The 13,054-nt window shown below is 41.8% G+C and overlaps 1 protein-coding gene across 6 annotated transcripts in view; it reads right to left on the reverse strand.

The window, feature by feature from the left end:
* Positions 1-13,054, reverse strand: part of FGF14 (fibroblast growth factor 14) — a 613,169-nt gene that overhangs the window by 542,735 nt on the left and 57,380 nt on the right. Inside the window, exon 1 of one of the 6 annotated variants that reach the window (XM_084982259.1) lies at positions 6,768-7,035. The exons of the other annotated variants lie outside the window; for them this stretch is intronic. The gene's annotated coding sequence lies outside the window, so the exon portion shown is untranslated. Of the gene's footprint in view, positions 1-6,767; positions 7,036-13,054 lie in introns of those variants that run through there. 6 annotated transcript variants of the gene reach the window in all.

Consider the following 13,054-nt stretch of genomic DNA (forward strand, 5'->3'; position numbering starts at 1 on the left):
GCATTTTAAAGTCTGATATGCTACTTAATACTTAAACCCTACATTTTAAAATAAACATAAAAAGGGGAAAACAACAACAACAAAAAATGCTTGTGAGGAAAGCAATGTTCCAATCTCCTGGAGATTGTGGCTGAAAAGCAAGGTCTACAGAAGGCCAAAACAGAAAAATTACAGAATATAAACGGAACAAAAAGTCAAGATAATAATCCCAATTATTATTCTGCCACAGAAGGCAGACTTACAGGGGAGGTTCTGTTCAGCTCCCATGTTACACCAAAGTAATGGTTCAATCTAGTACAGGATAAACCCAGCAAAAGTCCAAAAGCTCAAATTGAAAAAAATTAAATGGCTACTTAGCTTCTAACAACTGTGCGTGCATCTCTAGGTAACTTCATCAAAATAAAACTGAAGGATGCCAGGTCATCATCACATTCCACCTAAGAAGGGCTCTCTGGTCCTCCAAAGTTGCACGACCTATTTCAGTACCTATTTCTTTGCTTTCAATAGCACCGATGATAATTTGTTTAAAAAATCATACATACAGCCCCTCAGTTTGGCTGCCTTGTGATACATCTGTTAGACTCCAAAGGTTCAAATGACTGGGGAGAGAAGCCAGCACAAAACAACAGAAAAGCACTTAAAAATCAACACTAGTAATTATACTTATCTCATATAAGCTCTTGTGTCAATCTACAAGGCAGCAGAAAGTGGCCATTAAATTACCAAAAGATGCCTACAACTCCAAGGAATTCTCTTAATTATGTCTGGGTGGCCAAATCACTTCTGCAAATCTTTTATCTGATGGAACACAACTGTTCTAATATCCTGAAATCAGAGAAGATAAAGAATGGACTCATTTCTAAAACAAAACAAAACAAACAAAAAAACCACACCAAAAACAAAGCAAAGCAAAAAAAAACCATCATGAGCAAAAGGCAGCATTAAAGGGATTAGCTTCAGAACAAGTGCTAGAATGTGATCTAAGAGTCTCCAACCCAGGAGGACTCCTCTTCCCACCCTGGGGTGAAAAAATGAGGAAACAGGACTAAACTTCATGAGCCTCCTCCCTATCATCTCACATCAGAGCACAAATGGTCCCCTTCCTCCATTCTCCCTTCTGGAGTTCAAGGCAATGAAGTCCGAATGTTTCACCGTGTAATTGAATTTTAACATAGATGAGAAATGTTTACAACTCGCTCAAGTTAATCTTCTTGAAGGCTGAAGCCCTTCACAAGTGTTTATCATTTATCCATCCATCTGCTCATTTATTGATCAAAAATATTTGCGCACGTACTATATATAAACACCATGCTAAGTACTATATGACTTCCCAGAAATCAAACTCCTTGCGGGTGTCTGTAAAATTCTGCTAGTAATCCGGTGAAAATGGGTGAAATGTATCCTCTAGGTAGGATGTTTGGTCCTACATATTGGTAGGAAAATTGACATCTAAACACATCCCTGTGTCCTCTACATCGCCACATGACAGTTCTCTCTAGTTATTCATCGGGATACTCATTTGCCCTCTGGACCCAACTCCTCAAAGGACTCTACCCATCCACAGACCTCCCAGCTACTCCCTCCCTTAAAGCACGAGCGTGGTGCCTGGTACACTGTAGATGCTGAGAATAGCCAGATGGTGCAGTGCAGGATGGAGGAGCAGTAGCATAGATTGCTGAAGTGGGAGAATCTGAAGTTCCACAGCTGAGTATTCTCACAAACGAAGCAAGTGGGTTTCTTGGTATAAATATCGAGTATAACACAAGTATGTGCCCTAACACTGCTCACGTTCTAGGAATTAGAAGTGCGCTCCGGAGATCCTGGTGCTCCAGATGAAACTTACTCTCGCCTCTACACCATCATTTGCAGGAACAGAAAAATCCTGAAACCCCATGTGCTCTTGGCAAGGCTCCCTTCCTCCTCTCGGCTCAGCGCATCCAGTCTCACCACCACTATCTGCTTATCAACCATGGGGGCACTTGAATTTCCATCTTCAAGGAGCTCTGGTTCACGTCCCCTCTCAGCCTGCCATCCCTTCCGGCTCTTTACACCCTCTTCTCTGGCCTTATCCACTGCGCCTCCAACTCTTAAAGTTCTTCCACCATGACCACCAGAGCTCATCGACATCAGTACCCCCTCTCTGTGTCCAGCCCCCTCTCAGACTCCCTCCTTTAGCCTCGTGCACCAAGCTGAGACCTGGCTCTCCTCCAAGGACTCAGCTCCTTCTCAGCCCTCTGAGTGAAGGCTGCCTTCTTTCAAAACACACCACCAGGAGGATGCCAAGGTGCCAAAAGTGAGGTCCGCATCCTCCTCCTCCTCTTTGCCAGGTGATTCTCCTGTCCCTCTCCCTGAAAGACCCATGGCTCCTTATTTCCACTGGGGAGCAATACTCATTGTAAGCAGACTCATCTCTTTTCAAGCTGATCAACAATCTTCTCCTTCCCACAATCACTTCCCATGACCTCTGGCCAGGCGAGGAGTCCATTCTTCATCTCCTCTGTTTTCAGGATAGCAGTCAGTTGGGTTCTATCAAATAAGAGATTCGCAGAAGTGATTTGGCCACTTGGACACATTTATTTGAACTCCTTGAAGGAGTTCTTTCACTTTCAGGTCATCATCGAGTTCTAAAAGAATCCTGAAACAATTCTTGGTAGTTCCCCTTTCCAGTTAATGGTGACCTTTCAGGTCGTCACAGTTTCCCTCCAATGATCGTGTCCTCTGCCCCACCTCAGCTGCTCAGAACTACGCTTACAGCCAAGAAGACCCAATCCACAGAGAATAACCTCATTATCATGCATCCTACTCCCAGACTACACCTCTGCTGTCCACCTCTTGGACCCTACCGGGACTTACAATCCATCGACCTCATCACCTGCCCATGTTCCTCACCTCCCCGTGTCCTCATTTTCCACCTTCCCGGCTTAAATGTCATAATTATTACCTCCTTGTTACACTTTTCTGGCAAAACCCTTTTCACTTCCTCTGCGTACCTGGACCTGGTTTGGGAAGCATGCTCACTCCTCAGTGAGTGAGCCCGCAATCACACTGATTGTTCTCACTCTGACCGCATGACCACTAACCCCAAGTAGATCCTTAATGCCAGCAGACAATGAAATAAGGAGATACGGTCCCTCTTCTGGCAGAAAATTCTGCACTCTTTCCTCCTTGAATTTCCAACGTGGCCTCCCCCATCTGCACCCTCAGCCCAAGATCTGAGTTTGCTTTTGCAGCAAGAAAACAGGAGGACTCTGAAGAGAAGGTCCTCGACCGCCAAAAGTGCGTCTCCTCATCTGCCAGCGTGGGGCGCCTATCTGCCTTCCTGCCTCTGTGAACCATCTTCCGTGCTCCCAAGATGAAGCCCTCCACTTCCGCACTGAGTCCCATCTATCTCATCTACTCCAGAACATTCTGGTAGCAATTCTCACATTGCTCTCCTGGATCATCAATCAGTTTTCCTTCTCTACTAGATCATTAGCCTTTAGTACTCAACCACAAAGTGAAATCTCAAATCTTAAAAAAATAGAAGATCCCATACTCTCCTGGTCCAGGACCAATTTCTGACACACAACTTCACAGAGTTGTCTTTACTCTCACTCTTTCCAATTCCCCTCTCTCCTCCCAGTTTCTCTTGGGCCCTTTCCCATATGTTTCAGTTCCACCTCACTCCCAGGTCAATTATGCCTTTGCTCATGCCTTTGTTTAAGTGTGACCTTCTCAGCAAGGCCTCCCCGACCACCTTACTTAAAACTGCAAGTCCCACACCCTTGCTCATCACCTCCTACTCCCTTCTCTGCTTTGTTTTTCAACAAAGCCCCCATTACCATGGGACATCCTGTGTATTTTACCCATTTCTTCACGTAGCGTCTTGCCTATAGGAATAATAGTTCCTCATGGATTATTTGTCGATTTTATTCTCTGTTTTCCTGGCATCCAAAGTTATTTGCCAATAAAAATGTGTTAATGAATGAATGGGTTTGGGAGAATCATAGCATAGTGATTAAGAGTAAGGCTTTGGAATCAGTCTTCAAACTGAACAGCAGTTTTGAGTGCCTAAGCATGTTCTTTAGCCTTTTTTGCCATTCAATTTCTGTTTCCATAAAGTGTGGATAATAAATTATTCCATAGAGTTGTAATAATAATTAAACAAATGCTATACTGTAAAGCAGTCAGCAAAATCCTTAAAACACAGCCAACAACCAACAAATGAAGGCCACTTTTACATTATCCCAGGTCAAAAGGTCCAAAGAGGTTTAATGATTACACTCTGAATGGCTCCGTTTCCTAATACTTTAATATCCCAAGGCCCCACAATACATGGTTCTGGCTTATGCATTTGAACATAGACATTGGTGTAATCCCAAGAGCTTGGGTCCCCAGTGGAAATGACGTCCTGCTCCAACACGTACGTGCATTTATTAGCTAAACTTTGGCCTCGTTATTACACATTCCCATAGGCCCTGAGGACGCGAGTCCACAATGCTACTGATGTGCGTCTGGACACCCCACCCAAAAAAGCACAGGAAATCAGGACAGTGAATCAAAGCCCAGCCTGTTCACAACATAGGACCCAAGGCAAAATGTAACCAACCGTTTAAAATAACGGAACCCTTCATTTGAGCACTGTATCACCAAAGGGCATTACAATATTATTTCTCAGGCATTCTTTAAGACAAAGTGAAGTAAAAAGAAGTAAAACATAGCATGAGGAATACAAGCTGCAGGAAATACACAATGAAGGATTTCCGGGTTGAGCAGCATTTTTCATAAATGTTGACGAAAGGATTACAAATCAAAGCACTGATGGAAAGGATAATTAAAGAATCAAGAAAGTCTGGAGTTGGCAGTACAGCACCCTCATTTCATAAATGAGGAAACTGAGGAGGTCCACTGACTTTATGCGAAGAGAATGGGCACTGAGAAAATGCTTCCTGTGGGAAGCAAAGTAACTTCCATAGAGCAAACACCCCGATGGCAGAGATAGGCAGGCAGCATAATGGAATAGGAAGGGCACAGAAATAGCAACCGGCACAGCACCCAGAGCAATAAATATGTGTGCAAGAACTGAATTAAGAGGAAAATGACCTAAATTCTGGTCACTGCTCTGCCCAAACATGCCTTGAATAAGTTACTTTACCTCTTTGGTTTCATTTTTCTCATCTTTATATTTACAGCACAGTCACTAGTTTCTACCAACTTAAGGGCATGTTAGGTTGTTGACTGTAAGCTGTAAAGGGTAGGAAAAAGAAGAGAAATTTTTTAAAGTTTTTTGTTTGTTTATTTTTGTGCTAAGACTCAGTGGGCTTCCCAGGGAAAGAGGGGCAAAGGTAACATTCTATTTCAATAAATAGAAAGTATACATTTGAACAAAAGGATAAGAATGAACAGAGTCAACTGCCCATTTCCCCAAAGAAAATACATAAATGAAGCAACTGAAGGAAGAGTCATTATTATGCGATGCCATCGTATGTTAGTATTTTTAAATATATCTTAAATCTAAGATAGCATTTTTAATTCTCACAGATTTTACTGACTCTGCGTGTGTATGAAATATTAATGAGAGTCCAAAAATGCAGAATAGTAAGCATCCCTTCTGCCACGTTTGTAAAGCTGAGGGAAAATTCCATTTTCCCAGAATGTAAGCCTCCAATCCATGACTTCTCCAAAAAGAGCCTCACCAACATCTTTTTTATAAATTCAACTGCTCTGCATCATGTCCTCAAATACATCATCCACAGATGATGACTAACCCACAGCAGACCTGTCTCCTCTCCAGGGCTGGCTGAAACCGTGCCATCCTTCCTGACAGTTTCAGGTATCTCAGTCGTTAATAATTGTTTACCTCTGAGTGTCTTAACATTTATAAAGAAAGCCCCCCCAAAAGCTTTGCAAGTTAGACAGCTTTGTTTTACATACATACATACATACATATATATACATACATACATATATATATATATATATATATATATATATATATATATATTTCTTTTTAAGCACCAGTGAGGAGACAGGATGTTATACTTCTCAAGAAATAGCTCAGTTATAAATCAAATCAGAAAAAAGACTAGAAGTCCCACTTTTAATTCTCTCACCTGACTGTCCTGTAATGCTTCTAGCTAACTAGCGAGACAACTTAAAGCAGATCACAAAGTAAAGGTCTTACGAAGATGCTTCTATTTATGGCATTTCTAGACACAGTACCAGTTCTATGTGTCAAGCTATGTAAAATCTGGGAACTAGATTATCATACTGCACTAAGTAAGTCTTGGGATATCCAACATGCCACCCACGGGCCATATGAAGCTTTCGAAATTGAAAAGCCTCATACATATATATCTCAGATTCATTCCAAAATGTGAAACGTCCCTTCTACCTTAACCCAGCATAGCTCCTACATATGTGCATATGTGAAATGTTTGTTGTTTGAAAACATATCAACGCTCATGATTTACAACCAGAAAATCAGTTTGCATTTGTGAGACTATAACTCAAAGGTTGGTAAGCAAAGTGGGGAGTCTTTATTCCAAATAAAAGGAAACTGGGCCAGAAAGCAGTCCAGTTCAAGGTCAACTTGTTAATATACTAATGAGTAGCAATCAGTCATGCCATGAGATTTCAAATCTTAAAAAATAAAAGACGCCACACTCTCCTGATCCAGAACCTTTTTTTTTTGACATGTGACTCCAAAAAGCAGCTGAGCTCAGGGTCGACTTGTTAACATTGAAGATTTAACAAGACTTAAAGCTTATGTCACTGGTTTTTCTTACACTGAGTGTCTGGCTATACAGTCTCCTCCGGACTCAATGAAGTGTCAACACTACGGATGTTACACAAGAAGAGGGCCCTCAGCTTTCAGTACAGTAGGAACACAAAGGCACTGCCAGAGATATTCAGCATGATTCCTGTTGGTGATTTCCTGTGTTCTGATGCTAGGAGATGTAAACACTTACCAACCAGTTACCAAAAATACTGAGCCCCATCACAAAGGACGCAAAGCGTCTGGGAGCGAATAAACAACGCTCCCTCCAAACCTGCTGCTGTCCATTCAGTGCCAACTCTTGGTCCTGACAAAAAAAAAAAAAAAAACAACAAAAAAAACACGTCCTTTCCGAGGCACGACTTGGCCATTTGTTATGTTAATCTCCAGCGTGTGAAGGGCTCTTTCTATCTGAGAAATCGCCCCACAGCCACCACAGGATGTTTCTTATTTTGATGACTGAAAGGTACATGCTGGGTCTGGAGGAGGGAGCCATTGATTTATTTTCACCACTTTTCCCTGGCTGACAGCAATTTAAAAGAGAAGGAACAAGCCAGATCACTCATCTGCCTGCTTGGCACGCCTGGTAGTCATGGGAGCCCAGATCGAGGCCATCTGTTCAGATCCCAGCCTTTCCAAACACACCCAGAAAGATGATGCCAAAGGGGTGTGCTCCAGCCCTGCCAGCGAGGCACCCGAGGTAAACCAGAAGACCCAGCCTGAGCGGTCCACCCACTCGGCTGGATTCGAACTGCCGCGATTATTTTTAAGTTGGTTTGCCTAAACAAATGTTAAGCAGATTCGAATACTCCCGGCTTCATCCTACCGTACAGACATGCAGGGAGGCAGACCCAGGGAATCAACAGAAATGTGTGTTGCACACAACCTACAAAATGAAACCCGCCTCAGAGGACAGCACATGCTCAGCGCTGGCCTGATGGTGCCTTAGCGCACCTTGAAACTCAGCTCTCAGATGCCCTTAAATTACTGCAGCCAGAGAGGCTGTCTGCAGCAAAGCGTACAAATAATGGCCCCTCTTTAGAAACAGCAGTGTCATATAGCTCTACTCAGTGACATAAAGCCAAATGAGACGTCCTCTCTCGTCCCAACACCGCCTTGTGGCACAAGGATGCATGATCTTGTATAAAGAACTGCCAAGCATCACAGCTGAGGCTGGGACAAAAGAATGCATTAGCATAAGGTTTTTGTGATCAGAACTCTAACTTCATGTTTCACACATGTTATAAACACTACTGGAAATAACTTAGCTTTCTAAGATATTTTGAATTTGGTTTTTTGCGCTGTAAAATATTTTGCTTTTAAGTTATCTTTGAGATAATTGTGTGAAGGATGTTCTAGACTTTTCAAAAGAACCCACTCTGACAACAAAGGAAATTCTGAGATCTAGCTCTGCTTTAGCAACTGTGTTGATGACAACCCCCCCATCCCCAAGAAAGCACATAGGTTTTTTTGAGTTTTTTGGGGTTGTTTTTTTTTTTGTCTTTTGTCTTTTTTAGGACTGTACCTGAGGCATATGTAGGTTCCCACGCTAGGGGTCTAATCAGAGCTGCTGCTGCTGGCCTACACCAGAGCCACAGCAACGCCAGATCCGAGACACATCTGCGACCTACACCACAGCTCACAGCAATGCCAGATCCTTAACCTGCTGACCAGGGACAGGGATCAAACCCACAACCTCATGGTTCCTAGTCGGATTTGTTTCCACTGTGCCACGACGGGAACTCCACATGTTTTCAACCCACACTGACACCTAAAGCTAAATTTTCTTCTCTACAATCCCTTCCACCTAAGCCTACTTTCCCATCAATACACGTCCAGATCCCACTCCTTCAGGGGCCTTCCTGTATCTCAATACAGGAAAAGTAATTCACGACGACAGGTAACATTTCAGGTCCCTCTGTTTACAGATACGCATTTCCAGTTAGCCCCCTGTTCTACACAGCCCAATCTTGGATGTTACTGGAGGGAACGGGGAGCACATCGTCATAAATACCCCAAAGTGCCAGGACGGTAGCCTTCTTTTCATTATTCTTTGGTAATTTCTATATAGACTGTTCTGTTTGGTTCTTCCTGCTGAAATTTCTATTGGTTAGATTTTGGACCTTGTGGATTTTCCAAATTACTTCTGGTTAAGCTATTTATATATCTATATCTATATCTATACCTATACCTACACCTATACCTATATCTATACACCAGGCTATTCCACACATAATGTAAGTCTTCTCAATAAGGCGGGCCTTTTTTCAAGATTTAGTCATTTTAGCAGACATATTCCAAACCCAGTTCCCACCGAGAAAGGAGATATAGCCAAAAATTTTAGTAGAAAAAGGAAGGTGCCTACTGAAGGGGGTCACCAGTGACATGCACTTCAACTTCCATTCGGAACCTAGAAACAGCTCGGGAGTTGGAAGCACAGGCAGACCGTAATGGAAGAAGAGCATATACGACTAAGAAGTTTGAAAACAAGAGAATATTTGGAAAGTCTCTATAAAGAGCATTTATTGTCCTACATCCCCACCGCCAATGCGCTTGTTACATGATTGCCCTCATCCCTACAGGAGTAGAGAAATATTCTACAGAAAAACTGAGCCTGAGGCTATCAAGGTTCAAAGACATCAGGGACGGTGGAAGGATAGATGGATAAGAAAACATTAAGATCCCCTTCCCTGCCCGCCAGCCCAGCTCTAGGGCATCAACAGCCAAGTTTATGCTTCCTTCAAAGGAGATTTGAGTATCCTGCTCTGGAGAAACTGGGGCGGGGGTCAGGGGAGGGAAGGCAGTACTCATACTGACTTTTGAAGGTCTCCAACCAGGAATGACCTGGCTGGTCACAGGAAAGCTGATGAGTGAACAAACCCAACTTTCTCACAAAGCTTCTCATTGGTGTTTCAGCAGAAACATGAGTAGAAAAGCAAGAATTACCAAATATTTGAGAAAAGCCTCCAGCTGAAAGATGGAGAATAAGATAGGGGAAAAAAGAAAAGAAACAAAAACAAAAATTCCAAATAATTGACAATGATAGATAGCATCGTAGATAAAAGAGACTGCATCTATGAATTAAGAACAACACTTGATACAAAAGGTAACAAAAATACAAAAAAAGAGTTCTGTGAGATTAAGAGTATGGAAGTAAAAAATGTTTCAATCCAATACGGGAATTAGAAGATGAAAGCAAGAAAATATGTCTCAAAGAGGAACAAAATGACAAAGAAATTATAAACAAACAACAAAAAAAAAGAGGACTAGTTCAGAAAATCCATGTGGTACAAAATCTCAGGAAGAGGAATTTCAACAGGAAAAACCAAACAACCATCTGCACAGAAATTCTCAAAGAAATAATAAAAGAACATTTCTCAGAACTGACTGATGTGAGTGTAAAATGTCTAGAAAAATCAATGAAGACCCACACCATACACTTAAAATCCTAGGAGACGAAGTGAGAGAAAAGGTCACATACAAAGAATAGGAAAAAGTGGCATCAGATTCTCAACATTAACACTGGAAGCTAGAAGGCAATAGAGTGATGCCTTCAAAATTCCAAGGAAAAATAATTTTCATCTCGAAGTCTGTACCTGGCAAAATTACCAATCGAGCATGAGGATAAAATAAAGATATTTTTAGACATGCAATGTCACATTTTCCTTTCTCAAGGAATCAACCCACAGGAAGGGGTGATAGTGGATCCTAGAGACAGAGGGTCCCACATATAACGAGATTAAGGAAATTTCCAAAATGACAGCCTGGGCTGCATAACTCACAAGAATAAAAAGGAACACACTATGTGATGTGTGTTGAGCATCTATCGCAAGTCATTTTTCATTTTCACTAGTTTGGAAAGTCAGGTAAAAGTGAAAGTTAATGACACCCTGAAGTTGTCCACTTGGGTTTTGGATAAAAGGTTAATAGATTTTCAAAGGCACTTTAATCCGTCCAGTTCACTTTAAAACATAATGATAAAATCATGCAATACTTAATATCCTCACATTTGGGGGAGACTTAAAAAATGCAACCAAATTCAGTTCAACTGCCATTCTGTCCAATGAGGCATGGCTCTGAATTACCTTTCAGTTGTATTATTTTTATATTCAAATTTCCCCTACCTCCACCTCTTTTGCCATTTTGGCAAGTCCCTTAGAGGGGAATCATGTAGTTTGGGATTGGACACAACCGTATTTCACATCAAAAAGTATTGTTCTTTGAGTGAATTAAAAGAGGAAAGCGGAACGGTCATACGTAGTTTTCACCCTGATTCTCTTTCTAGTTAACACCTAGGACTATCAACAATCCTTTGCCCTCTCATCCTTGCCCCAGTGCAAAACACACGCACACACAGACACGCACACGCCAAAGAAGAGTGTTATTGAGTCCTAGAAGGTCCACAAAACATGCAAGCCTTCTACCTTGAATTCTCCTTGAGTATCCCAAAATATCTTTAGTTTACAGACATACTCTATTACCTAGTCAGTCCTTTTGCCTACAAATCATGGTCCCTGATTTTGAAATAATAACGACTAAGATGAAAAGAAACACAGTAAAGTGCCCAACAAACCTTAAAATCAATATATGGATCAGGAAGATAGTAATAAAGATACAAAGGGCTTTTTATTGTAATAGCTGAAGTTCCTGTAAGAAGAAAAGGTAATCAATTAAATTACCACGATGGATGTACTTCTTCGGACATTCAGAGGCCTTAATAAAATGGCAATGAAGTTTACTCAAAAAGGTGCCTCCCCAGAAAGCTGTAATCATTTAGTTAATTGAGAAGTATTTATTAATTACCTACTATGGACTCAGCACTGAATTAGATGCGGAGATTTTTTTTTTTTAAGTAAAATACATGCTATTACTTTGCCTCATGTAATTATCGTAAGAAAACTAAATAAGGAAATAGGCATCAAGCAGAAACAGGAGCAGAGTAGAAAAAGCGAGAAGCTTCATGGAAGAGGTGCTGCTGGAGCTCTACCTTGGAGGCAAAATTAAGAAAAATAAAGACTCCCCAAGCCTGGGGAAAAGGAAGATTTGTGTTTGAAGAATTTTGGACCAAAGTCATCATAATTAGAGGAGCCACTTATCAATTATGCCCAGACAGTAGGCAAATATTAAACACCCCCTTGCCAGAGAGTGTCATGGTTTCCATCTTAAATGTGGGATGCTCTTCCTCTAAGAGCTTGAGCCAAGCTGTGGAGAATGAAGAAGGAACTGGGAAGGAAACCAGGAGGCATCTACCACTCTTCTAAAGAGCTGAGTGTCAGACAAGGGGAAGTGCTGCCACAGAGAGCCTGGGGCTCCTGAAGCCGCCGACAGGAGGAAAGCCAGACAGATAATTAAGGGGTTGGGTCCCAAAGAAGCAGCATGGGAAGTAATCCAGAAAAAAAGCAGAGAGCTTTACAAAGAAGGCTTGCTTTTTTTTTTTTTTTTTTTTTTTTTGGTATGAGACTATTAAAGAATAAAAGGATACTTCTTTTATTTATGCAAATAAAAAAGGAAGAAAAAGTGTTCCCTTATGAGGAGACTTTATTTGAGCGATCCCGTGTCATTCAGAATGACACAAAGTGGATGAAAATATCCATATCCATTTACCCATCCATCATCCATCCAAGACACCATTCACTCCCCCCAGCAACCACCTTAAGGTGCAGACTGTGTGCCTGGCACTCTTGTAGGCTTTACAGGATACAAACACGTAGAGTTCCTTGCCTAAGAGTGCTCCTGATGTATAATTAAAGGCTGTTCTTTCCCCTCCCTCAACCCACCTACTGTCCCTATTAACAGCTCAAAGCAAGAAGGCTGCCAAAGCTGCTCTCTGAAATATTTTCATGACTGAAAGGGCTAGCTTTCTGCGAGCTTTCCAAGACAGGGCATTTTTCAAGAACTTTTTATGTCCTCTTACCGTGTATGAATAAAAGGCGGAAAGCTGACACAGAGCTATGGCATTACTTTTTTTTTTTTTTTTTACATGAAATTGCAAAATGATTAAAGCCACCTAGCAACAATAGTTGACCAATTGAGGAAGAATGCCAGTCAGGTGCCAGGCAGGGACTGGGGTGATGACATATTTATAAAGGACCCCCAAGACTACCTGCATCTTCCTCCGAGCTGTTTTCTCTCCCTTGCCTCCGCTGTTAGTTCATCATAGCTCTGGGGGGCCACCCGAGCTGACCCCGCTCAATATGGCATCTCGTTAAGCCATAGGGAAGTAACAGGCACACTTGTTAACAGAAGTAATTTTAATTTGAGATCTTCACTCACTAGTCAAAGTTTCTGCTAATTCTA

This window comes from Sus scrofa, chromosome 11, assembly GCF_054392235.1.
Source record: "Sus scrofa isolate SSC_HxYL_T2T_F1_AM1 chromosome 11, Sscrofa_HxYL_maternal_Yorkshire_Landrace_v2.0, whole genome shotgun sequence".
Taxonomy (NCBI): Eukaryota; Metazoa; Chordata; class Mammalia; order Artiodactyla; family Suidae; genus Sus; species Sus scrofa.